The sequence below is a fragment of the Sciurus vulgaris genome (genome assembly GCF_902686455.1).
Source record: "Sciurus vulgaris genome assembly, chromosome: 13".
NCBI classification, from domain to species: Eukaryota; Metazoa; Chordata; class Mammalia; order Rodentia; family Sciuridae; genus Sciurus; species Sciurus vulgaris.
In genome coordinates, this window is record NC_136474.1 from 33,549,297 (window position 1) to 33,576,294 (window position 26,998).

Genomic DNA, 26,998 nt, shown 5'->3' on the forward strand with positions numbered 1-26,998 from the left:
GTGACAGCTAGTGTGATATCCTAGACTTGCAGAGCTACAGTGACCCATAGGCACACCCTGCTTTCCACTTGTCATGGTGGTTCTGGATCCTGTTTTTATTTTAGGGGAGGGGGCTTAGCTATGTAATGAACTCTGCTTTTTATCATTTGCAGAGCATTTCCTCAACCAGCTCTTACAAATATATGCACCATGTAATTATTTATTATGAGAACACTAAAGTATACTAAAATATGTCTTCATATTTTATCCCAAACTGTTTTCTTATGCTTGCATTGGGATTTCATCTACTTAATTAAATTAATATTCAGTTCTTCCACCTGTTAGATAGTACAGAGACTAGGAAGAGGTGTTATTTTTTTCCCCATATCTTCATGGGCTCTTTTGTGTTGTCCTCAGCTATATGTCCAGTTCTTACACTTCTTTATTTTTACCTACTGTTTCCTGTCCAGTATTAACAATTTTTTTGCTCAGTAAGACATAGTAACAGCTCTTTTCAATTACCAGTGTCTAGTTAAAATCCTTGCCCTTAACAACACTGGGAAATGTTACAGGAAATTTTAGGGTTGACAGCTGGCTATTGTTCACTTATTCATTCATAACAGGTGTCTTTAGATCACCAACTATACTCAAGTCTTTGTGCTAGGACTGTGACAAATGTTGTCTAGAAAAGTCCAGGGTAATCTACAAACCTGTGCCAGGAGGGACTTTCTGCAAGGGAACCAGGTTTGTCTTCCTGAGAATGTGATATGGAATCTAAGACCTGAAAGAGAAGTCAGAAATTATGGGCTTCTCAGAGTTCACTAGTACCAAATGGTTTTATAATAAGATAATGTCTCCAGGCCTCAAGGACAGAGGAGTTGCAGAGTGTTTCTCAGTCATTCAAACAGAGGGCTTTATTGTCCTGAAGAGTGTGCTCACTCAAGGACTTATGCTCCTCTGTACTTTGACATGGCCTGAACATCTAAATGAAACTGCACATGAGGTGGGACTACTATACACATGTAGTACTGAGAATATGCTGGAACCAGTTGTTGTGACACATGCCTGAAATCCCATCATATTGGAAAGATATGACCTCCCAAGTTTGAGGTCAGCCTTGGAAATTTAGTGAGACCTTGTCTCAAAATGAAAAAATAAAAAGAGCTGGTGTAGCTCAGTGGTAGAGCACCCCTGAATCAATCCTCAGTATTGAAAAAAAAAATGCTGGGTTCCTCCAAGTCATTTTATTTATTTTGTATTTTGTGTTTCCTAATGGAATCTTCCCTTTTCTCTCTCCTCTTCTTTCCTGCCTCCTGCCCCCAACACAGGCATACCTATACTCTCCCTACTTCTGTCTGTCTCTCTCTCACTCGTTCACTTCCACCGCACTCCACCGCACTCCATCTTCTGGCCGAGAGGACTGCTTCCTTGGGCCTCCCCAGTGCTCGCAGCCTGTCCATGCCCTCCCTGCACCCAGCTCACTTAACACACTGCTCAGTGATGTAGGCCACACTGAGTCCTCAGCCCTTTAGGACAAGGACTGTCCTCTGTGGTTTTACTTCTGTATTTCCAATCCAGGTTCTCTGCCAAGACCTCAATAAGTACTTTTTGTTTGTTTTTAATTCTTCATAAATACAATAAAACTCTAGAAGAATATTTAATGGGGAAAAATAGGACTTGATTTGCACATGAGGTAGATCACTGAGGCTGAGACCCAGTAGATGGGCACTTGTGGCTTAATTCTTAGGAGCAGTATTTTCTTTGTGTTATTTTTTAAGTTATATTTGTTTCAAGCCAAGTACCATCACAAACCTCCTCAGTGTTTAGGCACTAATTTTGAGAACTTAGGTTAGACAAAATTGTTTCAGAGAATTGGATTATTTTAATCAAACTTTTCAGTCCTTCATTGTTGGCATTGATCTTCCTTTTCCTTCGGCCATTTTTAATTGTCCTCAGAGGATCAAGAAAAAAAGTACCAGTTCTTCTGAGATGCTTTTAAGTAGATTTTTACCTAGTGCTTTTTATTGAAGAAATGTGCCCCATTGGAGCATCTTAAACCATTTGGCTTAAATACTGTTCTGTCTCACTTAAGAATCCTTGCTAAAATGTTCTAACCCTTGGTGAAATTGTTTCAGGAAAGGAACTCTTGACTTCGCACCTAGTAATTTTCTTTTTGCATTGAGATATACATAGTCACAAAGATTAAAATGCCATTCAATGGTAAAACTTTAGTTTTTACATTTGGCATTACCTTGATTTATTATTACTGTGGCTAACTTTCTGTTAATACACACTGACCACCTCATCTTCCACCACTTGCTTTTAGGTAAGTTTTATTGTATTAAAAAAGTAAGACACTGCATTCTTTTACTTCCAGGAAACAAAGATCATTTTCATTAATGTTGCTTCTTGAATGACAATGTCAGTCATCTCTTTGAAAATTCATTTTGGAAAGGGAGTTTCTTCCTCAAGCACCCTTAGAAAGAAGCTGTAAAAAATGGCAGAGGAAATATAATAATAACAGAGCACTTATAATAAGGCTAGAGTATTTATACAAGGAAACTTAATTTAACATTCCTTAAGCTCCATTTCAAACTTGCCTTTGTGAATGAAAATATGCTGCATTACTTTCCTTCCCCTATTTCTCAAATTTTCTTTCTTTTTTTATTGTTTTTTATTGTAAACAAATGGGATACATGTTGTTTCTGTTTGTACATGAAGTAAAGGCATACCATTTGTGTAATTATACATCTACATAGGGTAATGGTGTTTGATTCATTCTGTTATTTTTTCCTTCCCCCCACCCCTCGCACCCCTCTTATCTATCCTTCTATACAGTCCCTCCTTCCTCCATTCTTGCCCTACCACCACCCATTATGGGTCATCATCCACTTATCAGCGAGATCCTTTGTCCTTTGGTTTTCTGAGATTGGCTTATCTCACTTAGCATGATATTCTCCAATTTCATCCATTTGCCTACAAATGCCATAATTTTATTCTTCTTTATAGCTGAGTAATATTCCATTGTATATATATATACCACAGTTTCTTTATCCATTCATCAATTGAAGGACATCTAGGTTGGTTCCACAATCTGGCTATTGTGAATTGAGCAGCTATGAACATTGATGTGGCTGCATCTCTGTAGTATGCTGATTTTAAGTCCTTTGGGTATAGGCAGAGGAGTGGGATAGCTGGGTCAAATGGTGGTTCCATTCCAAGCTTTCTGAGGAATCTCCACACTGCTTTCCAGAGTGGCAGCACTAATTTGCAACCCAACCAGCAATGTATGAGTGTACCTTTTCCCCCACATCCTCGCCAACACCTATCGTTGCCTGTATTCTTGATAATCACCATTCTAATTGGAGTGAGAGGGAATCTTAGGGTAGTTTTGATTTGCTTTTCTCTTATTACTAGAAATGTTGAACATTTTTTCATATACCTGTTGATTGCTTGTAGATCTTCTTTTGTGAAGTTTCTGTTCATTTCCTTAGCCCATTTGTTGATTGGATTATTTGTTTTCTTGGTGTAGAGTTTTTTGAGATCTTTATATATTCTGGAAATTAGTGCTCTATCTGAAGTATGAGTGGCAAAGATTTTCTCCCACTCTGTAGGCTCTCTCTTCACATTGCTGATAGTTTCCTTTGCTGAAAGAAAGCTTTTTAGTTTGAATCTATCCCAGTTGTTGATTCTTGCTTTTATTTCTTGGGCTATGGGAGTCCTGTTAAGGAAGTCTGATCCTAAGCTGACATGTTGAAGATTTGGACCTACTTTTTCTTCAGTAAGATGAAGGATCTCTGGTCTGATTTCAAGGTCCTTGATCCATTGTGAGTTGATTTTTGTGCAGGGTGAGAGATAGGGGTTTAGTTTCATTTTGCTGCATATGGATTTCCAGTTTTCCCAGCACCATTTGTTGAAGAGGCTCTTTTCTCCATTGCATATTTTTGGCCCCTTTGTCTAGTATGAGAAAATTGTATTCATCTAGGTTTGTGTCCATGTCCTCTATTCTGTACCATTGATCTACCCGTCTATTTTGGTACCAATACCATGCCGTTATTGTTAATATTGCTTTGTAGTATAGTTGAAGTTCTGGTATTGTGATACCCCCTGTTTCACACTTCCTGCTAAGGATTGCTTTAGCTATTCTGGGTTTCTTATTTTTCCAGATGAATTTCATAATTGCTTGCTCTATTTCTGTAAGGTAGGTCATTGGGATTTTAATTGGAATTGCATTGAATCTGTATAGCACTTTTGGTAGTATGGCCATTTTGACAATATTAATTCTGCCTATCCAAGAACATGAGAGACCTTTCCATCTTCTAAGGTCTTCCTCAATTTCTTTCTTCAATGTTTGGTAGTTTTCATTGTAGAGACCTTTACCTCTTTGGTTAGATTGATTCCCAAGTATTTTTTTTTTTTTGAGGCTATTGCAAATGGAGTTGTTTTCCTCATTTCCCTTTCAGATGCTTCATTGCTTGTGTATAAAAATGCTTTAGATTTATACCTGTTGATTTTATAGCCTGCTATTTTGCTGAATTCATTGATGAGGTCTAGAAGTTTTCTGGAGAAGGTTTTTGGATCCTCTAAATATAGAATCATGTCATCCTCAAATAGTGATAGCTTAAGTTCCTCTTTTCCTATTCATATACCTTTAATTTCTTTGGTCTGCCTAATTGCTCTGGCTGTAGTTTTGAGGACAATGTTGAATAGAAGTGGTGAAAGAGGACATCCCTGTTTTGCTCCCGTTTTTAAAGGGAATGGCTTCAGTTTTTCTCCATTAAGAATGATGTTGGCCATGGGTTTAGTATAAATAGCCTTTACAATGTTCAGGTATGTTCCTACTATCCCTATTTTTCCTAGTGTTTTGAGCATGAAAGGGTGTTGTATTTTGTTGAATGCTTTTTCTGCGTCAATTGAAATAACCATATGATTCTTATCCTTAAGTCTATTGACATGATTGTCTCGTCCAGCAAGTACAATGAAGACTCGGCTCTCAGATGGAGTTTTAAGGTCTTTATTTTTATGGGAGAGCTTCTGAGCCGAGTGCCTGGTTCTTCCTCCTCCACCGCCACCATCTTCTTCTTCTTCCTCCTCTCGCCGCACAGCTCTCTCTCCTTCTTCTCTCGTCGCACTGCTGTGCCTCTCTTCTTCTTCTCTCCGCACGCAGCTGCTGCCTGCCTGCCTCCACCGCGCAAAGTACGCAGCTTTATGGGATATAACAGCCAATCACCTTAACGGGTCAGGCGTTTGGCTCGTGGAGACTTAATGGTGGATAATGAAGACATGTACTGATCACGAGCTAAGCACGGACGCGGAGGAGATCAGTCAGCCAATAGAAAGCACTTCCTTAAACTTGTTTTTCTTTGTGGTTGGGATTCTCAGCACCATCTTAGGGGGAGGCCAGCTAACACTGCGGGCCCTACAGGGCAGCTGTCTCCAACACATGATGGATTACATTTATTGATTTACGTATGTTAAGCCATCCTTCCATTCCAGGGATGAACCCCACTTGATCGTGGTGCACGATTTTCTTAATATGTTTTTGGATATGGTTTGCCAGTATTTTGTTAAGGATCTTTGCATCTATATTCATCAAGGATATTGGTCTAAAATTTTCTTTCCTTGATGTGTCTTTGCCTGGTTTGGGTAGGAGGGTGATTTTAGCTTCATAGAATGAGTTCATTAGGGTACCCTCCTTTTCTATTTCCTGGAATACTTTGAGAAGTATTGGAATGAGTTCTTCTTTGAAGGTCTTGTAGAACTCGGCTGAGAATCCGTCTGGTCCTGGGCTTTTCTTGGATGGTAGGTTTCTAATGGCTTCTTCTATTTCATTGCTCGATATTGATCTGTTTAAATTGTGTATGTCCTCCTGGTTCAGTTTGGGAGGAGCATATGTCTCTAGAAATTTGTCAATGTCTTCAGTAGTTTCTGTTTTGTTGGAATACAGATTTTCAAAGTAGCTTCTCATTATGTTCTGTATCTCAGTGGTGTCTGTTGTGACATTTCCTTTTTCATCACAAAATTTAGTAATTTGAGTTTTCTTTCTCCCCTTTGCCAGTGTGGTTAAAGGGTTTGTCTATTTTGTTTACTTTTTCAAAGAACCACCTTTTTGTTTTGTCAATTTTTTGAATTGTTTCTTTTGTTTCAATTTCATTGATTTCAGCTCTGATTCTAATTATTTCCTGTCTTCTACTACTTTTGCTGTTATTCTGTTCTTCTTTTTCTAGGGCTTTGAGCTGTAATGTTAGGTCATTTAATTGTTGACTTTTCATTCTTTTCTGGAATGCGCTCCATGCAATGAATTTTCCTCTTAGTACTGCTTTCATAGTGTCCCAGAGATTTTGATATGTTGTATTGTCGTTCTCATTGACCACTAAGAATTTTTTTATCTCTTCCCTGATGTTTTCTGTTATCCATGTTTCATTCAATAGCATATTATTTAGTTTCCAGGTGTTGGAGTAATTTCTGTTTTTTATTTTGTCATTGATTTCTATTCTCAGTCCATTATGATCTGATAGAACACAAGGCAGTAACTCTATTTTTTTTTTTTTTTTTTTTGCATTTCCTAAGGGCTGCATTGTGGCATAACATATGGTCTATTTTTGAGAAGGTTCCATGTGCTGCTGAGAAGAAAGTGAATTTGCTCATTGATGGATGGAATATTCTATATATTTCTATTAAGTCTAGGTTATTGATTGTGTTATTGAGTTCTATGGTTTCTTTGGTTGGATTTTGTTTAGAAGATCTACCCAGTGGTGACAGTGGTGTGTTAAATCCACCCAGAATTATTGTGTTGTGGTCTATTTCATTCCTGAAATTGAAAAGGATTTGTTTAATGTACAGGGATCCACCGTTGTTTGAGGCATAAATATTTACTATTGTTATGTCTTCCTGACTTATGGTTCCCTTAAGCAGTGTGAAATGTCCTTCTTTATCCCTTCTGACTAACTTTGGCTTGATGTCCACTTTATCTGATATAAGGATGGAAACCCCCGCTTTTTTACTGAGTCCATGTGCATGGTAGGTTTTTTCCCGTCCTTTCACCTTTAGTATGTGGATGTCTTTTTCTATGAGATGAGTCTCTTGCAGGCATATTGTTGGGTCTTTCTTTTTAATCCATTCTGCCAGTTTATGTCTTTCAATTGATGAGTTTAGGCCATTAACATTCAGGGTTATTATTGAGATATGATTTGTATTCCTATTCATTTGGGCTTATTTTCGGTTTTTATCTTGGCTTGGTTTCTCCTTTGAGTGGGTTTTTCTCTAAGGTAGTTCCTCCCTTTGCTGACCTCCATTGTTGTTTTTCATTTCCTCCTCATGGAATATTTTGTTGAGAACATTCTGTAGTGCAGGCTTTCTATTTGTAAATTCTTTTAACTTTTGTTTATCATGGAAGGATTTTATTTCATCTTCAAATCTGAAGGTTAGTTTTGCTGGGTATAGGATTCTTGGTTGGCAACCATGTTCTTTCAGAGCTTGAAATATGTTGTTCCAGGTCCTTCTAGCTTTTAGAGTCTGGGTTGAGAAGTCTGATGCTATCTGTATTGGTTCCCCCTATATGTAATCTCATGCTTTTCCTCTTGGCCTTCAAAATCCTATTTTTATTTTGAATGTTAGGCATTTTCATTATAACGTGCCTTGGTGTGGATCTGTTGTGATTTTGTGCATTTGGTGTTCTGTTAAGCCTCTTGTATTTGATTTTCCATTTCATTCTTCAGATTTGGGAAATTTTCTGATATTATTTCATTGAATAGGTTGTTCATTCCTTTGGTTTGTATCTCTGTGCCTTCCTCAATCCCAGTAATTCTTAAATTTGGTCTTTTCATGATGTCCCATAGTTCTTGGAGATTCTGTTCATGATTTCTTACCATCTTCTCTGTTTCTGCAACTTTATTTTCAAAATTTAATATTTTGTCTTCATTGTCTGAGGTCTGACTTCCAAGTGGTCTAGTCTTTTGGTGAGCTTTCCATTGAGTTTTTTATTTGGTTTATTGTTTCCTTCATTTCAAGGATTTCCATTTGTTTTTTTGTTTGTTTGTTTTGTTTTGTTTTGTTTGTTTTTTGAGAATCTCTATGTCGAAATGATCTTTTGCTTCCTGCAGTTGCTCTTTCAACTGCATATTGGTATTATCATTCATTGCCTGCATTTGCTCTCTCATCTCATCCTTTGCTTCACGAATCATCTTAATCATGTATAATCTGAAGTCCTTTTCTGACATTTCTTCTTCCATACTGTCAATGGATTCTATTAAAATAGAATCTAGATTTGTTTGGATCATTTTCTTCCCTTGTCTTTTCATGTTGCTCATGTATCTTCCCCTCTAGCAGTGCAGATCTGGGGTACTGCAGATTTCTCCTATAGGCTTATAGTGGCCCTATAGGTTTCCAAAACCTTTTTTTTAAGGGGAGATCAATATTAGCAGTGCCCACTTCAGACACTATGCAATCCTAGACCAAATAGCCCCTATAAGGACAATAACAATATTGTCATAATAAACAGAATGAGTTCAAATATCTTCAGTATAACAAACAGATTTGCAATAAGGTCTGCAGTTTCTAATGGAGGACAAAGAGGACACAGAGGGATGTAGGATGTAGCTGTTAATGGGATAAGAAAAGAATATACAGAAGTTCTAGATAATAGAAAGGGTGAGAGTATAATCAAAAGAAATTGGATATTAGCATGCAAAATGGGAGAAAGAGACTCTGAGGGAACAGGTAAACAAAAGGAAAAGAGAGCAAAAAAAGTAAAGAAATAAAAACTTAAAATTGTTCAATAAGGAGAAAAAGGAAATACTACACTATAACAGTCATATAGTATTCAAACCTCCCAGTCTCCAGTAGCCTGATGCATGAGAGGTACCTGACAATGAGCTTCAGGTCTCCAGCAGGTGTCTCAGGATGGGATTTGCCCCACTTAAAGATTGGAGCTATGGCTTCCAGGCTTATCCAAGATGGCCGCTCTGGCTTCCAAATGTGTTGGCAAATGGGGAGCTGCAGCTCGGGGTGTGGACGTGGTCAGTTGGAGTTCCTGGAGGTCGGGTGTGTTTGGTGTGGTTGCGGGATTCTGGAGGCCAGGTGCAATCAGTCGGGCTGGGGTCCCAGTGATATGGCACAGTCAGTCGGTCTGGGGGTCCTGGTGGCAGGGAGCAGTCAGTCAATGTGAGGGCCCCAGAGGCAGGGAGTGATCGGTCGGGCTGAGGGATCCTGAAGATGGGGCTCAGTCAGTCTGGCCAGGGGTCCTATCAGGCCTGGCTATTGTCTCAAAATGGCAGCAGTCATGTGTAAGCAAACCTGCAGGTACTGTGACAGAGAACTTCCAGGGAACAGCAGGCAGCTGGCGTTCCACTGGTGGTTGGCGATCAGTGTGCTGACTGTTGTTGGACTATCGGGAGGTGAACCTCGGGCTGTGGGTGATGGATAATTGTAAGGCAGGTGATGGACAGGCGAGAGGCAGGCAAATGGCGGATGATAGGCACCTGACAGTGAGCAATCTGCACTCAAAAAAGGCTTCGATATGCTGGCGGACTACAGGTGATCACAGTAGACAAGTGGTGTAAACAGCAGGGGATCGATAAGCAGCAAAAACTGCCTCGCCAAGAAACAGATATCCTCTGCTTGAAACCGGAGTTACAGAGCAACGGGGATGGTTCATTCTTTTTTTTTTTCTTCACAGTCTCCTCTGAAGGGTTCTATGCATTAGATCAGAGCTCCAGTCTTATTACCAGAGCTTCCTGGCCAGGCACACTGGTGAGCCCAGGTCCCTCCCATACTGGGGTCAGCAGCTCAGGCCTCCTGAGGAAGAGGTGGGATGACAGTCTTTCTGGAAGCCCCCCCCCCATATTAATTTTGGGGCCAAATTCTTCCACCTCCACCCTCAACCCCAAATCAGTGAAACACTAATATAATACTTCGAGTTGTCCTTAATAATGAAAACTGATATGCAATGAAATACCAAAATTGAGAAATTATGGATCTTGTAACCTGAGGAATGATTACAGAGGTAGAAAGAGTAGTTAAAAATTGTCCTACAATCATTTAGAGAAAGGAACAGACACCAAGACCATCCAAAACCATTAAACTTATTTCCCTATCTACCCCCAATACCTCCATGCCTGTATTTCATGTCAGGCCCATGGGTGGCTTTGGGAGGCAGGACTGTTCTTTAAGGAGCTGGACAGTATGGAAATTGAGGGAGGAAAATGCTTAAACTCTTAGGATTATTCAGGGTAAGTCAGGGTGGGGGACTCTCAGGGAATGTCTCCAGCAGGGCCCAGCCATTACCTTCCATCTGCTGTGCTACTGACAAAGGGCTTTTGCAAGTGATTGGAGTGAAGGGGCATTTGTTGGAAATCTGAATCTGAAGGCACTAGCTTTTGTTTGTTGCCATGGTATTTGGGTTTTCTGTTTTTTGAGATAAGCCTCTTCCTATGGTTGCCCAAGCTGGTCTTGAACTCCTGGACTCAAGCAGTCCTCCTGCCTCCACCTCCTGAGTTGCTGGGAATGCACCTACGCTTCATGGTACTCTCCTATGTTGTGTTTTGTTTTCAATTTGAGAACACTGGTGACGTGCAGTACAGAATCAGCCTCCAGGTGTCATCAGCATGTGACAGCAATTGGGCACTAGGTCCCAACCAGAAGCCCTCAGTGCAGTAGATGCTGTGGAGATTTTGATGTAGATTGTCGCTCCCTGTGAGTCCTGTAACTTTGTGTTTGTACACACCCTTCCCAGCTCCTTGTCACAACTGTTCTTCATTGGTCTGAGCTATTTCTAACACCCTTCCAATGGGCTCCTCAAGGACAGAGGCAGGCTGTGCCTGATTCTTCCCCTGTGCCTGACACAAGGCCTGATATGTGATGGGTACCTTGGAAATACAGAATGGAAAAAACAAGAAGAAAATTATTTTATTCTCATTTATCGATCTCATATTTGCCCCATCTTTTACTGGGAGTCATACAGTGAAGAGCTTGGAAGACCCTCCATGGCAGCTGATGACTCATTGGTATCTCTGGCACCTGGCACCTCTGGATGGTAACTCTCACTTCAGTGTTCCCTCAGTGGCATTCCTATTGGGTGCACCTGTTTCTTTATGGTCACATCTGTTTTCTATCTCACCTGAACTGCAGCAGTAAAGCTTTTCTGCAATGGATGGAAAAAAAGCATACAAGAACAAAGATACAAGTTGATACCTAATGAGGAGTGGGATAACTGGGTCAAATGGTAGTTCTATTCCTAGTTTTTTGAGGAATTTCCATAATGCTTTCCAGGGTGGTTGCACCAATTTGCAGTCCCACCAGCCATGTATGAGTGTACCCTACTCCCCACATCCTTGCCAACATTTATTATTAATTGTATTCTTGATAATTGCCACTTTGACTACAATGAGGTATAATCAGACAAAGGGAAATGAAGGGAAGAAAGAGCAGATAGGATAGGAAAGAGAGTGGAATGAATCTGAAATAATTTTCCTATGTACGTATATAAATACACCATAGTGAATCTCAAACCGTCATTGTACATCCGTTTAAGAATGGGGTCCTAACTAGACTAACATACATTCCATGCTTGCACAATTATATCAAAATGATGTATAACTAAAGAGAACTGAAAAAACAATACAAGATGAATATCCCATAGCCAAAACATTTATCCCAAAACATTTCAGGTTTTGTTACTTTGTATTTGTACAGCCTTTGCCAGTTGAGCATCCCTAACCCAAAAATTCAAAATATTCTACAATCTAGAACTTTCTGAAAAAATTCTTGGATTAAGGATGTCCTCAATCTTTATTTGGTTTGGTTTTGATTATATTCTATTTCTATTTTATTCCAGTCACTAGGGCTTTTAAAGGGAACATACTTTCATATTAGTAACTGATCTTGAACCATAATTTCTATAAATGTGTTTGTTATGAATATATATGGTTAAATTATGACAAAAAGGTGAAATAGGAAGTGCAAAGGAAAATGTCTTCATTGTCCAAAGCAGGAGAAATCCCCCTTAAAGATATTCTATCTAGGATTAATTTACTTAAAATGGGGTGCCTGTTGTGAAGATTAATGACAGGTGGCCTTTTGCAGAGCTTCTCATCCTGAGTCTAATATGCTAAATTTTTTTTTCATTCCAAATCTCCATAACTAAAGCATTTTTTCACCCTGCCCTTTGTCCACAATATGGGGCTGTAACTGAGTTTATATTTCTCATCCAACCTTTTTAGCTGTAATTAATATTTTATTATAGCAGATTTTATCACTAGCTTGCAGACCAGCCGAGTATTAAACTGCATGCTTGCATGTGCACACATGCACATACAAACACACACACATCCAGAGCAATAGTAACTTACTGATGCCAGGAAAGCTCTTTGTTATGAGATAGGGCTGAGAGAACATAAAACATGCTTGTGGTGGTCTGAAAGTCTTCCACAGGAATTTATGACCAGTCTTAAGATCACAGCAGGACAAAGAGAAAGTTGCTAACACAGACTTCAACCGCACAGGTCTGTTCATGCTGGCAGTGTGTTACCAATGTCTGTGTAACACTAGTTACTAGTCTTCATTCATAATTTAATGACCATGGCAATGTTAGGTCAGCTGCTCTCAGCACCAATGCTTCACGCAGAACTCTAAGGGATGCTAGACACAATGACAGTATGTTGAATTCTCACCTGATTTTAAACTGTTGATGTACTTCTTAAAACTTAGTTAAATCTTACTAGGTTGTTTGGTGTATTTGGTATCATTTCAGTAAGTGTTGATTTAGGAAAGGGCTACATCTGAACAAAAAACAGGGGAAGCAGAAATTGTATGGTTACATGGTGATATACAATGTTTATTTTGCATGTAATTAACACCTTGATTTTCTCACATCTACAAATTATTCTTCAGAAAGATTATCAATACTCATTTCTCTTCTTTTTAATACATTATAGGTCCTTTTTAAAATTGTTTATTACATATCTTTTAAAAACTCTGTATGTTTAATTATCTTTAAAAAAAAACTCCTGAGGCTGGGTTGTTGGTCAGTGGTAGAGTGCCTACCTAGCACATGTGAGGCACTGGGTTAGATTCTCAGCACCACATAAAAATAAATGAATAAAGGTAATGTATACATCTACAACTATTTAAAAAAATAAAAATAAAAAATAAAAACTCATTATATATTATTGTTGTTGTTATTACTATTATCCAATTGTAAGAAAATAATTTATGAGATGCTGACCAGTCCATGGCTTGGTAAAGATTTTAGAGTTAAGACTTGAGAAAAATACAGGCTTTGGGATTAGAACTAGGCTCAGATCCCAATCTCAGCTTGCTCTGTTCATGTGACCTAGGGTAAATGAAGCTGTTTCCTTGTTAATATATATGAACAAAATTGTTGTAAGGAGTTGAAATAACACAAGAAAAAGTGCCTGGTTCATAAAAAGTACCTAAAAAAATTTGGTCATTACTTTTTTTTTTTTTTTTTGGCGGTGCTGGGGATTGAACCCAGGGCATTGTGCTTACAAGGCAAGCACTCTACCAGCCCTGGTCACTACTTAAGACAGTATAACAGTGTAATGAGCACAAAATTTGGCATCAAAACCCCTGCCTAGAATCACTTTTACTGATAACTTTATCAAAAACCCTCTCTAAATTTGCTTCTTTTTGTGTTATATGGGCATAACAGCTATATTATCTAGCTCAAAATATTAGCGCATCTAATAAACGCATTGTGAATTATAAAAATGTATCACATTTTAAATACCAATGTATTTTACTGTGTTTTTCATGGACATCTTTAAAAAAAAAAATTGCTACCTTCTTTCTTTCCTTATTGCATATAACCTTATCTTGAGGTTCAAGATCATACTTGTCTGTGATTATCTTTTCCGTTTTTAGTTACCTAGCCAAAGACTGCTTGTTTTTTTTTTTTCTTTTTTTCTTTTTATTAAAAAAAAAAAAAAAGGTTTTAAATTGTTTATGGTGGTAAGATAAACATAAAATTAAGCATTTTGACCAACTTTAAGTGTCCAATTTAGTGGCATTAGTACATTTGCACTGCTATGTAACCATCACCATCCATCTCTAGAATTTTTAAATTACCCCTTAAACACTCCCTATTACCTGATGATTGCCACTTTTTCCCCTATTTCTTCTGTTTTGTTGCTTCACTCATTTTAGCAGCAAAAAGTTTATTTCTTCTCCTACCATTACATTAACAAAGCATATTTCCAAAATAAATCACTCTAAGTCTCAGTTCATAAGTTTAATTTACATTTTAATTACATGAACTTACAATTAAGCCTCAATAATTCTTTTGAGTCTAAAAAAGGCTGCAATCATCCAGGCAGTTACCATTATTCACATTCACACTTAGTGGTAAGACTGCAGAATTATCTTTTCCTTAGTTCCCTGAATTCTTACTGCATATCAGTGTAGAGAACAGGGTATAGTGTGCGTCTAGCTTTCTTCTTTAGGGACATGTATGGGAGTAAGAGCAAAACTTGCTTCGCTTTTGGGGCAATCCTTTTTCCATAGCACAACTCCAACTGAGGATTGCTGTTGCTTGGGTTCTCCTTGGCCACGCCTCTCCCAGGTAAAAGTGGCAAGGGAAGAAATTGCAAAGGGACGCGATTTTGCAAAGGATCGTTCTACCCAGGATGCGGTACAGCACAGCCGATTTTCTAATCGGCTACGGGGACTGTATTCTTTTTGGGCCGAGAACTACATGCAAATTTAATTGATTCCAGGTTTAAAAAAATATTAATAAATACTACGTATATTGATCTACAATCTTAGGCTTCCGGTCGCCATTTCATTCTCTTCAACCGCCCTGTGACAAGTGTTCGTTTTCATTTTAGAAAAGAGGAAAGAGTTCTCCACGAGCTTCAGGGCCCATTGAGTGACAGGGCTTGATACACATATCCGCAGCGAGTCATCACGCCGAACTTCAAGCTTTGGGGAAGACCGGTCTGGCAGTACCGGCCACAACTTCCCTAGTCCGGAGTTTCCCCAGATAACCCACCTGCCTTGGACTCCCAGGCAGCGTTACCTTCCATTGCGGCCATCTGAGCAGCAAAGGCCGCCCTTCACCCGCTTTCCCCAAACCAGGAAAACCACGAGGATTCGTGTGTGTCCGGACTTACAGAGCGAGGCTGCGCAAATCCCCTCACCCTATGGGTTACCCGAAACTCGGACTAAGCACCGTGTGGCTGACTAGATCCCCACACCCACCTGAACTCAGGCAGCCCCAAGCGCACAGCGGCTGGTTGCTCACAGGCCACTCTAGCCACGCTCAGAGCTGGCAATCTCGTTGCTCCTCGCTTGACGTCATCACTCGGCGCCGCCGTCCTTCGGTTTGTCAGAAGCGCGGATGCGGTTTACAGAGAGCTGGCTGCGGGAGTGTGCGGTCCTGATCCGACCGTGTTCTTTCTTTTCCTCTCTCTGAAATTTTTTTGAATTTTGCCCGGGGGTAAAGCGAGATAGTGGCGTGAAAGCCGCAGCGTCCACTCCCGGCCCTGCCGGGGACTAGGAAGTAGGAAAAAGCGCGCTACCTTCCTCTTCGTGGGTCCTATGCTGTCCGCCTCTGCGTATTCGCCGGCGGGTCCGTAGACCTAGTTTTCTGGACGCCTTAATGCAGCGAAGAGGTCACCTGCACAGTGCTTGCGGTCAAGTTAAGTTTCTCTATTCGCTTAGCCTGCACGTGGTCTTCAGAAAAAGAGCTGCTGAAGGTGGAGTGCGGATTTATACCCAGTGACCGGGTTCCCGCTCTGCCTCCTAAACTACCAGGTGTTCCAGCAGCCTGTTCACCGCTCTTTGACACTTAGTATCTCACCCTGAGAGACGGAAAAGGAGCTCCTAAGCGGGATGGGGCAAACAGATCACCTTTCCTTTGGGAAAGGTTACCAGCGGCTCTTTTATTCTTGCCCGGTGAGCATTTGGAAAACATTCTGCAGAGCACTTTCATGTTACTTCATTTAACTCTTAGGATAACACTCAGATGGACTGTTTTATTATTCCTGGTGTATGATATAAAGACTGAGATCCCCGCAAAACTTTAGTGATGCTCTGGTTTTCTGACTTCAGATCATAGATTCTGTTCTTTTTATGTTGCCCACCACAGAAACATGTATTAAGAACATTGTTCCAGATCATTTAGCTGTATTCGTCTCCACTCCTGTATTTACACCACCCCTGTAATCCCAGCGATTCTGGAGGCGAAGGCAGGAGGATGGCAAATTCAAAGCCAACCTCAGCAACACAGCGACCATATCTCTAAATAACATATAAAAATGGGCTGGGGGTGCAACTCAGTGGTTTAGCAACCCTGGGTTCAATTCCCGGTACCCACCCCCGCCCCCCAAAAAGAAACCTTAAATAACAGAGTACACAGTACCTAACACATAATAGGAGCTAATAATTATTGCTATAATAGTTAAATATATTCAGAAAGAAGTGAAATATAGTTTTAGCATACTTTAACCAATTTAGCTAATATATTCATTTGATGTTTTCAGATAATATATGTGAATACTGGGTTTTAATATCTAGAAAGCATTATACACATCCTGTATTATTTTAATACCTATTTCTACAAAAACTGAAACATGCAAGATCAAAGTGACCTTCCAGTGTTGCAGCAAGCAAGCTATTGTGTTAAGTTTGTAAGTTCTGACTTTACCTGTCAAACTTTTATACAGCTGCCTAAAATTCACTCATTCATTAGGCATACTTAAAGGAGTTCCAGTTTTTTTTTTTTTGTCATACAGTTTGTAGTGTGTACTTAGTTTATTCATTAACCTATTGTATTACTATTAGGAGACGAGTTGCTTTTACACTTGAAGTTGTACAATGCACTTAGAAACTTAATTGGGAAAGGTGAGGACTTATGAACTTAAACTATAGTCTTAAGTGCATTTTTATTTTATTTGAGGGGGACATTTTCTTCTTGAGAGAATATTATTTATTCATGTGACATATTTTAAGATTGTCCATAAATAAATTTAATTCAATTCAGTGGATATTTATTGAGCTTCTAAAGTATCAGACACCTGGTAGTTTAAACATAAAAAAATGCCTACCCCTTAAAAGCTAGGTTTATTGCAAAGGTTATTAGTTAGGATATGCTACAGGAGATTTATGTACAGTGTGCTTCAGAAGCATAGGTGAGGTGATCTGCTTAAAGATATCAGGGAGTCTTTTAGATGAGCTGACATCTGCATGCTTTGAAAGGTAGAGTCAAAATTTGCTGTGTAATAAAGAGAAGAAAGACTAAGCAGAAAAAAATTTATAAACGAAACAATGGAAATGTGAACATTTAGAAACTAGACAAGGGTATCTGTGCCAGAGTTAAGATAATCAGAGAGATTGGTGTGGAAGCTGGGATACAGAATTTGAAAATACTTGAAGATCATATAACCCAGTGGTTTCTGTGGCTGTCAGCTCAGAATCACCATGATCCATCCTTTATTTTTAAGTGAAATCCCCAGGCTGTTGGTTAGTTCTTCTGACTCATATTTTTTGACAGTAGAACACAGATAATTTTCCTAAATTCTATAATTATTGCATGTGTTACAGACTACACTGTGAAAAAGGGAAGAGAATATTTCTCTTGGATCTACAGGACATAGAGTATCACAGAATCTAAGTTTCATTAAGGACTCTAATGTCATCTAATTTTATCTTTGGCCCAGCCTACCTCCCTGCTACAACTTCTCTGATAGGTGGTTGTCTAGCCTCTCCTAGACCGCACTCATTGATGGTGTCCTGTTAGACAATTTTTGTTATTTCAACCCTTATGATGAGTTGAAATATGCTGCCTTAAATCACTCACTGATTCTAGGCAGTATTCCCGCATTGCATTCCTGGTTCCTTACCAGTGCAGAGTAGAGCTGGAAATATTATTTCCTTTTTCTGGATATATTCTATTGATGCAATGTTGCAGGCTTACTGTACCCCTAGATTTTTCCCCTATGTGTTAGTACTACTACCTTAAAATAGAAAAAAGAATGAGTAGGGATATAAAAGTATTTTTAGCTAGTCTGATCTTTTAAAAAATCTTTAATATATTACTCTTATTTAGTAACAGTGTCTTTGGAGAAAGACTAACTTTTTTAATCATTCTTTTCCCTGAAACAATACTGTTGTTTTAAATGTTAAATCATAGTTGAAACCAAATCAAATCTTTTCATCTGTTTTTGAAGATGATCTTTTTAAATCAAAGATAATTTAGCAACATTATGAAACATTCAGAAATGAGAAAAAGGGAAAATCATAATCCTAATTCTTCAACTTTTAAAAACTACCATTCATTTTGATATGTGATTACAGTTTTTCTCATCTTTTAAAAGACATATATTGTTGAATCCTACCTTTTTCATTTAACTTTATGTCATAAGCATTTTCCCCCAAATTTTTGTAGTCATCATAACCACTGTTTTTAATTGCATATATTCTCTCAGATAGCTTAGTAGTGAGGAGAACAGACTGTGGAACCAGACTGCCTGGGTTCATATCCCAGCTCTCCCATTTATTGATTCTGTGATCCTGAACAAGTTATTTGACTTTTTTGTGTCTATGTTTTCCCATTCTATAAAATGAAGATAATGTGATTTATCTCAGAGGGTTGTAAGAATTAAATGTTAGTATATTTAAAGCTCTTAGTGTGCCTGACATATTTTAAATCCTCTACATGTTATTTAAAAACCTGTATAATCTTTATTATTCAATACACATATCAAAAACTACTTAAGTATGTCTACTTTGGACTTTAGGTTGCTTCTATTTCTTGTCCCTATAAAACTTTGATGTGAGTGACAAAGTGTATGTTTTAAGGTATTCTTCAGAATTATTTTTCACAGACTATTTTACTCTAAAATTTTTTAAACTTTTAGTTTGTGCTCCACTTGAAGGTATTTGTACTGCATCTACATCTTTCATATTGCTGGGAGATGTTTTGGATTGTCTTCCTTTGGATCAACAAGACAAATATTCAGTTGTGGAAAACAGTGTTGCTACATGGAAATCAGTAATTGCCTTAGTTTCTTTTCCTGTTAACTTTATATCTGAATAGATCCCGAGTTCTGAAAGTAGTTTTGGTTTTTTGCTTATATTTCTAATATTGTTGATTGCCAAAAAGTTTGTCCCTGTGAAAGAATTATATATTATGTTCTCTTGGGAGAGCCAGTAAGAACCAGGTGGAGAAAAATTTGAGTGCAAAACGTGATTGAGTGGTAAAAATTAATTTGAAGATACATACTTTCAGATGTTTATATTGATACTCAGTGTTGTGTTATGTCATATTTCCTGAAAATACTTTTATTTCTTTGAAAATGTTATTAGGTTGACAAAAGTGAAAGCACAGTAGATTCTCAGTGCACTTAGTGTTCTTTAATGTTTTACTTCCTGTAACTTATTATTGAAGGGGGTGTGACAGCTTCGGAAGAATATTAATAATTTCTGTCTTGATTCCAGAGTATAGTCTATTCTACTGGGAAGAATTATTTATTGCAGATGTGCAATGGTACTTAATTCAGTGAAAAAAAGGATTATTTTTAAAAATATATATGTAACCACAAAAATGGGTGATTGAATTACATACCAGTGGTAATATGTTTCTTTTGTTTTTGTTGTTGTTGTTTTGTTATTAATTGGTGCAGTATAAAATTATACATAGTAGTGGGATTTGTTGTTGCGTATTCATAATTTGGTCAGTTTTGTTCACCAGTTCCTCTTCAATAATAACATTTTAAAGATAGATAGTATCTGCATTTTTAGGAAACAGTCTGATTTATTAAAACTGATCTTTAAGCTCTGTTCTAGGTGCAAACTATGAAAATCAGAAAAATGTAGTAAATTCATTCATGCTGAATTTGTTTTGTTGCTGATAGTAATTTTTGTGACAATGTTTTTTTTCCCCCATTTTGAGAACCATTTCTTTAGGAAAACACTCATACTGGTTAAGAAAGTTAGATATTGTAAGACACATTCTGTGTAACATTCATTTCTCTGTATTGTTAGATCTTCTCAGAAGATAATCTAAATCTCAGCATATAGTCTTCTGGAGAAAAATTCAACTCTTTTTGGCCAGGCTTTTTTCTCTATCTGAGAAATCAGGTAAGTTTTTATACAGTAAATAACTTCTTTGCAAGAAATGTTCTAATTTTAATTGGATTGAATTCTGTGATGATAATAATAGTAATGGTTCTAAAAAGTTAAAAATAGTATAGAAAATTGTTACTATATTTTCTTTTACTTGTAACCAGTTATATCAGTCCTAATATGTAAGTTAGTCTTCTGAAGCAAAGTCATTGATTCTTCAAATTCAAAAGTTATTGATAGTAATGTGCAGTTGAATCACACTGTAATGTAGATATGTACCATGGTGTCTATATTTCTTTCTTTTCCTTTTTTTTTTTTTTTTTTTTTTTTTTTTTTTTTGGTACTAGGGATCCTCAGGATCCTTTACCACTGAGCTACATTCCCTGTTCTTTTTGTTTACTTGGAGATGGTCTAGCTAAGTTACTGAAGCTGAATAACTTATGATTCAAACATTATTCTCCTGTCACAGCCTCTGGAATTTCAGGAATTATAGGCATATACTACCTCTCCTGGCTCTCATTTATTCTTGTAGAATAGTTCTAGTCAATTTCAGATTCTAGGTTAGCACTAGATGTAAGATTTCATCTCAGGGGAAATAATCTTTATTTTATCTCCTCTTTTATATTGTTCTATAGACAAAACAGATATCTAAATTTTCTGATGATAATGTAGATGTTTATCTCTGTCCTTAAGATTTTCTTTTTATTTGATCTTCTTCAGTTTTATTTTAATGTATCTACATCTCAGTTTCCTCTTACTTATCATAACTACATGGGATTTGTGGGCATCTTAAATCTGAATATAGGTGTGTTTTATTCCATTTATAAAGTTTAGCCCATGTTGCTTCAGATACTGTGTATGCCTCTTTCTCAGTGTTTCATTTTGGATTTCCAATTAAATATCTTTTATACTGTTCCACCAAATTCCCTGTGAGCACTAGAGGAATCTTAAGATGTGAATTTCAGACAACTTGGTATGGCAGCACATGCCCATAGTCCTGGACTGAGGGTGGAGGATCACTCAGATTCAGAAGTTCAGGAATAGCCTGTTTGCCACAGGGAGACACTGTTGTCTCCAAAAAAAAAAAAAAAAAAAAAAAGAGAGAACATTTTACAAAGTATATATGTGAAAATCAAGTGTAGTTTTATTTCTGACTTGATCTTTTGTTTAATTGTAGACTTAGCATTTTATATGTTTTGCTTATTTGACATGAGTTATATTCTTACATGAATAGTTGTCAGTGGATTTGCTTTGAAAATCTTTTTAATTGATCTTAACTTGCAGAGTCAGTTTAATTTGGAAAATGTCACTGTTTTCAATACCAATGAGCAAGAAAGCACCCTGGGTCAGAACATGAGACTGATATAGAACCTCACAGAACATCTCTGTAAGTTTGTTACTCAAATAATTCATATGAAGGAGCTTCTAAGTCCTCAAAAATTTAAAAACCCTTATTTCTAATTCATAGAAATAATATATATTTGTGTTAAAAAATTCAAACAATATTTAAAATAGAAAGTATAGCTAATCTGTAATTTAAGGTAGATTATGGAATATCTGTTTTTCTATTGTAGTGGATTTATACTGTAGCTATACTTAATAGTGGTGATCTAAGGTAGATTATGGAGTGGCTATACTTTCTGTTTTAAATATTATTTGAATTTTTTTACACAATCCATATTATTTCTATAACCATTCATAATATTCTCCTGACCTTATGGGATTTTTTTGTATATATTTACAAACTTATGTTGTTTTTTTAAAAATTAGTTTATGTAAGACATATTGCTCTTAAATTCACTTTCTTCTTTTGATGTGTTTCCACAGCAGTACATTTAAATGGTTCATGAGAAGTCTTCAAAAGATATACCTACATCATGAGACATTTAGGTAATTTCAAACATTATAAAAAACTTTGAACAGCATTACAGTGAATAGTATTGTATATATCATTGCTTAAATTGTGCAGGTCTCTCCTCAGTAAGTAAAATTGCTGGGTCAAAATATATATACATTTCAGGCTGGGGTTGTGGCTCAGTGGTAGAGTGCTTGTCTAGCACACATGAGGTCCTGGGTTTCATCCTCAGCACCACATAAAAAAATAAATAAGATATACACATATTTCAAATTTTATAGATATTGCTCAGTTACTTCTCAAAAAGATTATATAAATTTTATACTGCCATCAGTGGTAGGTGGAGAATGCCTTCCACTTTTCCTAACCACACCAACACTGGGAATTTTCAGTTTTTCAAAACTTTGCTTACATGATACAAATATCTGAAAAAGTATCTTCATTGTATTAGTTTACATTTATTTGATTATTATTAGTGTTGAAGAACATACTGCCTATTGATTGGAATTTATTTTTCTTCTAAGAATTGCTTCTTCATGCAACGTGCCCATTTCCCTGCTGAATTGTTTTTGTCGTTGCATGTATTTTCAAAATGTTTAGCCATAAACTATATTTTTCCAGAGATCTGTTGACCCGAGTTGAGAAAAAAAAAAAAAAAAAAACTGGCTTAAATCTTTTCACTATATCTTCATGCCTGTATTATGTCATTGTCATAGTGCTCTTTAGTTTTTGAATTCCTGCCATAGAATTCCCGTTGTCTTAAAGATTATATATCTGGATGTTACTATAACCAGAATTCTCTAAGAATGGTTGTCTGTCATGACCGATTATTCTAGCATTTATTTTCTGCCTGATAACTACTTTATGATAGGCTGTCCATTTTTTTTTTAATTTAGCACACTGAGGATAGAGAACGGATGGATGTAGAAGAAGTTGAAATGGGAGATGATGAAGCTCCAACAACATGGTGAGTTTTTAAGCTCAAGATTTCTTGATTTGCAGAAGATAATCCCTTAATGATTTACCAAGTACTGGAGTGAGGATATAAACAAAGGAAGGACATTATGCTTACAGATTTTTTTATATGTAACTTTCATATATATGGCTTAAGTCCTAAATCAGTAATGGGCTATATCAATGAGTTTTGGAATTGTGAGCAGATAGTACATCATTTACATCATCTGCTTTATGCATATTCCCAGTATTTGAAAAGCCAACCAGTGGCAACCTTTGGAGCTTCTCCCCTCCCATCAAACTTGAAGACCTCATACCTGTGGGTATTTCACTGACATTTAATAAAATGGAAGTGACAGTAACCTCTTCTCTCCCCTTCTGTCTCTTATTACTGTGTTGTTTCTCATCCTCTACATTCTTGAGCCTTCTTTCCAAATAATTTCTTCACTGTGCTAGTTATAAGCAGTGAGGAAGAGAAAAAGGAAGCCAAGAAGGAAAACTTACTTTCACTAGCACTCTTCCTGGAATCTTAGGTTGTGGAAGTCATCAGTAGTTGTAATTGGAAGAATTTGCATTATTATCACCTAGATGGTCAAGAGGAAATTGCTGTATCTGCACAGGAAGATGTGTTCCTGGCATCCCACATTTCAGATTCAAACACAAACCCCCATTAGCAACATGCAGAAGTAGTGTAGTTCCAGGCTTAACTGCAATACTTCCCAACTTCCTTGAGCAAGTTACTTTACCTCCCTACAACCCAATTTCAGTATCTTTGAAATATAGTATAGTTGTTGAGAGGATTAAATAAGCTGATAACCAGAAAAGGTCTTCTAAGGCACTTGGTTATTATTACTGTAGTTGTTGACATTACATAGAGAGGAAAATATAAAGCACTTAGAACAGTTTCTATCCAGTGTTTTGTAGTTAGCTATTAACTACAGTTTTTTGTTGTTGATGTTGTTTGTTTTCGGGGTGATTGAACCCAGGGGTGCTCTACTACTGAGCTACATCCTCAGCCCTTTGAGACAAGGTCTTGCTAAGTTGCCAAGGCTAGCTTCACACTTGCAGTCGTTCTGCCTCAGTCTCCATCATCGCTGAGATTCACATGTACACCACACACCCAGCAGCTATAGTAGTTTTTTTAGAAACCCATTTGTTCATGGATAGGGTGGGCTAGGTGGGCTAACTTTACTTCTAATTTCTTATTCTACCATACTTTGGTGTTTGCCCTTTTTCATATAGTACAATCTAATCTGAGTCAGAAGGAAAAGGAAAAGGCAGATGATAAAGCGTGGCTCAAAAGTTGCCTATGTGACTTCTGCTCCCAACTGATTTTACATGGCCACACCTAGCAGCAAGAGAGGTCAAAAACTGTAGTATTCTGAATACCCATGTGTTCAGCCAAAATTCAGGGGCTCTACCAATATAGATGAAGAGGGTTTATTGGGGTCTGTGTGTCTTCTCAAATTGTAAGTATATATAAACCAAGTATGGTGGCTCATGCTGATAATCCCACCTACTCAAGAGGCTGAAGCAAGTTCAAAGACAACCTCAGCAACTTAATGAGACCCTCCCTCAATATACAAAATACAAAGAATTGCAGATGTAGTTCAGTGGTACAGCACCCCTGGATTCAGTTCCCAGTAACCATCCTCCACAAGGTGTATATAATTATTTGTGAATGTACACTTTTCTGAGGAAAGAGTCCATGGCTTTGATGAGTTTCTGCCTAGAATTTATGACCCAAGGAGATATTAAAAACATTTACATATTTGTAAAATAATTTAAATGATTTAATGTAACATTTATTTTATTATCTTCATTCCAATCAATTATAACCTGCATAGAAAATTCTGCTCACTTTAGGATTACTCCAGGAACCCAGTGCAATGTTATGAGAATATTTCATGGAAAACTTTTTTGAAGGTGAGTTGCTAGTCACAGACTGTCAAAAGCCCATTATTTTACAGCTAGTTGTGTAGCTAAATTTTACACTTGTCTGGTATACTTTTGATTATAGAATCTGCTTCTAATACTTTTATGCCTATTTTATAATATATAGAAGCTAAATTGTAAAATAATATTTGAATTGCTGATTTTGTGGAGTGGTTTAAATGAGACTTGGGAACATAAAAGTAATGAAAACTTTGAGGTTTTTGTATAGTGATTATTGTCAATGTAAATAACATAAATTATTGATTTCTTTTTCAGAATACATTTGGTCTTTGCATAAAATGATTTTACCTATCCTATTAAAAAGGGGTCTTTAAACTATGGCCTAGGGCCAAATCAACCTACTGCTTTGGAAACAACAGTTCATTTGAATGCAGCCATGACTATTGTTTTATCTTTGCTGGTTTTTGTGCTGTAGTAGCAGAGTTGAATAGTTGCAACTGACAGTATAATGGGCCACAAAGGCCTAACATAATTACGGTTCAGTCCTTTACAAAAAAAAGTTTGCCACCAGACTTGTTTTAGAATAATTCTCTGTATTTCTTTATCTTTTTTATTTTTTTTTTCTTTTTCTTTCTTTCTTTTTTTCTTTTTTTTTTTCTTTTTTTTTTTTTTTTTTTGGCTAATGACTAGTTCTTTTTTGTTCTAGAAATAAAATCAAGAATCAATAAATGAGATGAATTCAAATGAAAAAGATTTTTCTCAGCAAGGAGATAATATGAAAAAAGAGCCTACAGAATGGGATAAAATCTTTACCACACTCACTTTAAATAGAGCACTAATCTCCAGAATTTATAAAGAATGTAAAAAGCTTTACACCAAAAATACAAATAACCCAATCAATAAATGGCTAAGGACAGACACATCACAGAAAAAGATGTACAAGCGATCAATAGACAGATATATGAAAAAACGTTCAACATATTAGTAATAAGAAAAATGCAAATCAAAACTACCCTAAGATCTCATCTCACCCCAATTAGAATGGCTATTATCAAGAATACAAGCAACAATAGGTGTTGGTGAGGATGTGGGGGAAAAGGCACACCCATACATTGCTGCTGGGATTGCAAATTGGTGTAGCCACTCTGGAAAGCAGTATAGAGGTTTCTTAGAAAACTTGGAATGGACCTACCATTTGACCCAGCTATCCCACTCCTCAGTTTAAGCCCAAATGACTTAAAATCAGCATACTGCAATGATGGAGCCACATCAATGTTTATAGCAGTTCAATTCACAATTGCTACAATGTGGAACCAACTTAAATGCCTTTCAGTCAATGAATGGATAAAGAAACTGTGGTATATATATATATATAATAGAATATTACTCAGCCATAAAGAATAATAAAATTATGGCATTTGTAGGTAAATGAATGGAGTTGAAGAATATCATGCTAAGTGGTGTAAGCCAATCCCCCCAAAATCAAAGGCTAAATGATTTCTCTGATAAGTGGATGATGATACATAATGCCAGGGGCGAATGGGGAGAGGTAAGGGAAGAATGGAGGAACTTTGGATTGTGTAGAGGAAAATGCCAGGTGGGTAGGGGGTAGGAGAAAGGAAAGATAATGAAATGAGACAAACATCATTATCTGTTTGCATGTATGATTACACAAACTCTGTGACTCTACATTGTGTACAATCAGAGAAATGAAAAATTGTATCCCATTTGTGTACAATGAATAAAAAAATTAATTTTTAAATCCAGAATAAGTAAGTAGCTCATAAAGTATGTTGTTATTTTTAATACTTTTAAAAAATATCTTTTATTTTTTTATGCAATTTAGAGGGGACAGTACCATCCAAATTCAGTTTAAGTGGATAGCTTGAAATCGTTAAGGAACTGTCTTCTAGCTGGACAGAATTTGACATCATTGTTTGATTTGGTCACAGTCTTAGTACAAGAAATGCGTGAGAGTTTCCATAGCTGGTTAATCAATTACTCTCACTGGTAAATTCCTGTGTACAGTGAACCTTTCATATCAGTAGATTCCACATCTATGAATTCAACCAACTGTAGATTGAAAAAACTTGGGAAAAAATTTCACCTGTATTGAACATATACAACATATATGAACTATTTTTCTTGTCATCATTACCTAAACAATATAGCATCATGATTATTTTCATAGCATTCACATTATCTTAGACATTATAAGAAATTTAGACATGA

The 26,998-nt window shown here is 37.0% G+C and overlaps 2 long non-coding RNA genes across 4 annotated transcripts in view; one reads left to right on the forward strand and one right to left on the reverse strand.

The window, feature by feature from the left end:
* The window catches only part of LOC306642732, a 563,182-nt gene extending 547,875 nt beyond the window's left edge, over positions 1 to 15,307 (reverse strand). For 2 of the 3 annotated variants that reach the window (XR_013758633.1, XR_013758635.1), the window contains exons 1-2: positions 15,196 to 15,307; positions 12,648 to 12,755 (exon numbers count right to left, since the gene is read on the reverse strand). This is a non-coding gene — a long non-coding RNA (uncharacterized lncRNA). Of the gene's footprint in view, positions 1 to 12,647; positions 12,756 to 14,986 lie in introns of all 3 variants that reach the window. The other variant, XR_013758634.1, reaches the window with a different exon arrangement.
* Positions 15,308 to 15,484: 177 nt separating this feature from the next.
* LOC306642746 lies at positions 15,485 to 25,324 on the forward strand. Its single transcript, XR_013758661.1, has 4 exons — positions 15,485 to 15,891; positions 18,873 to 18,988; positions 19,981 to 20,076; positions 22,813 to 25,324. It is a non-coding gene; the product is annotated as an uncharacterized lncRNA (long non-coding RNA).
* The last annotated feature ends 1,674 nt before the right edge of the window (positions 25,325 to 26,998 follow it).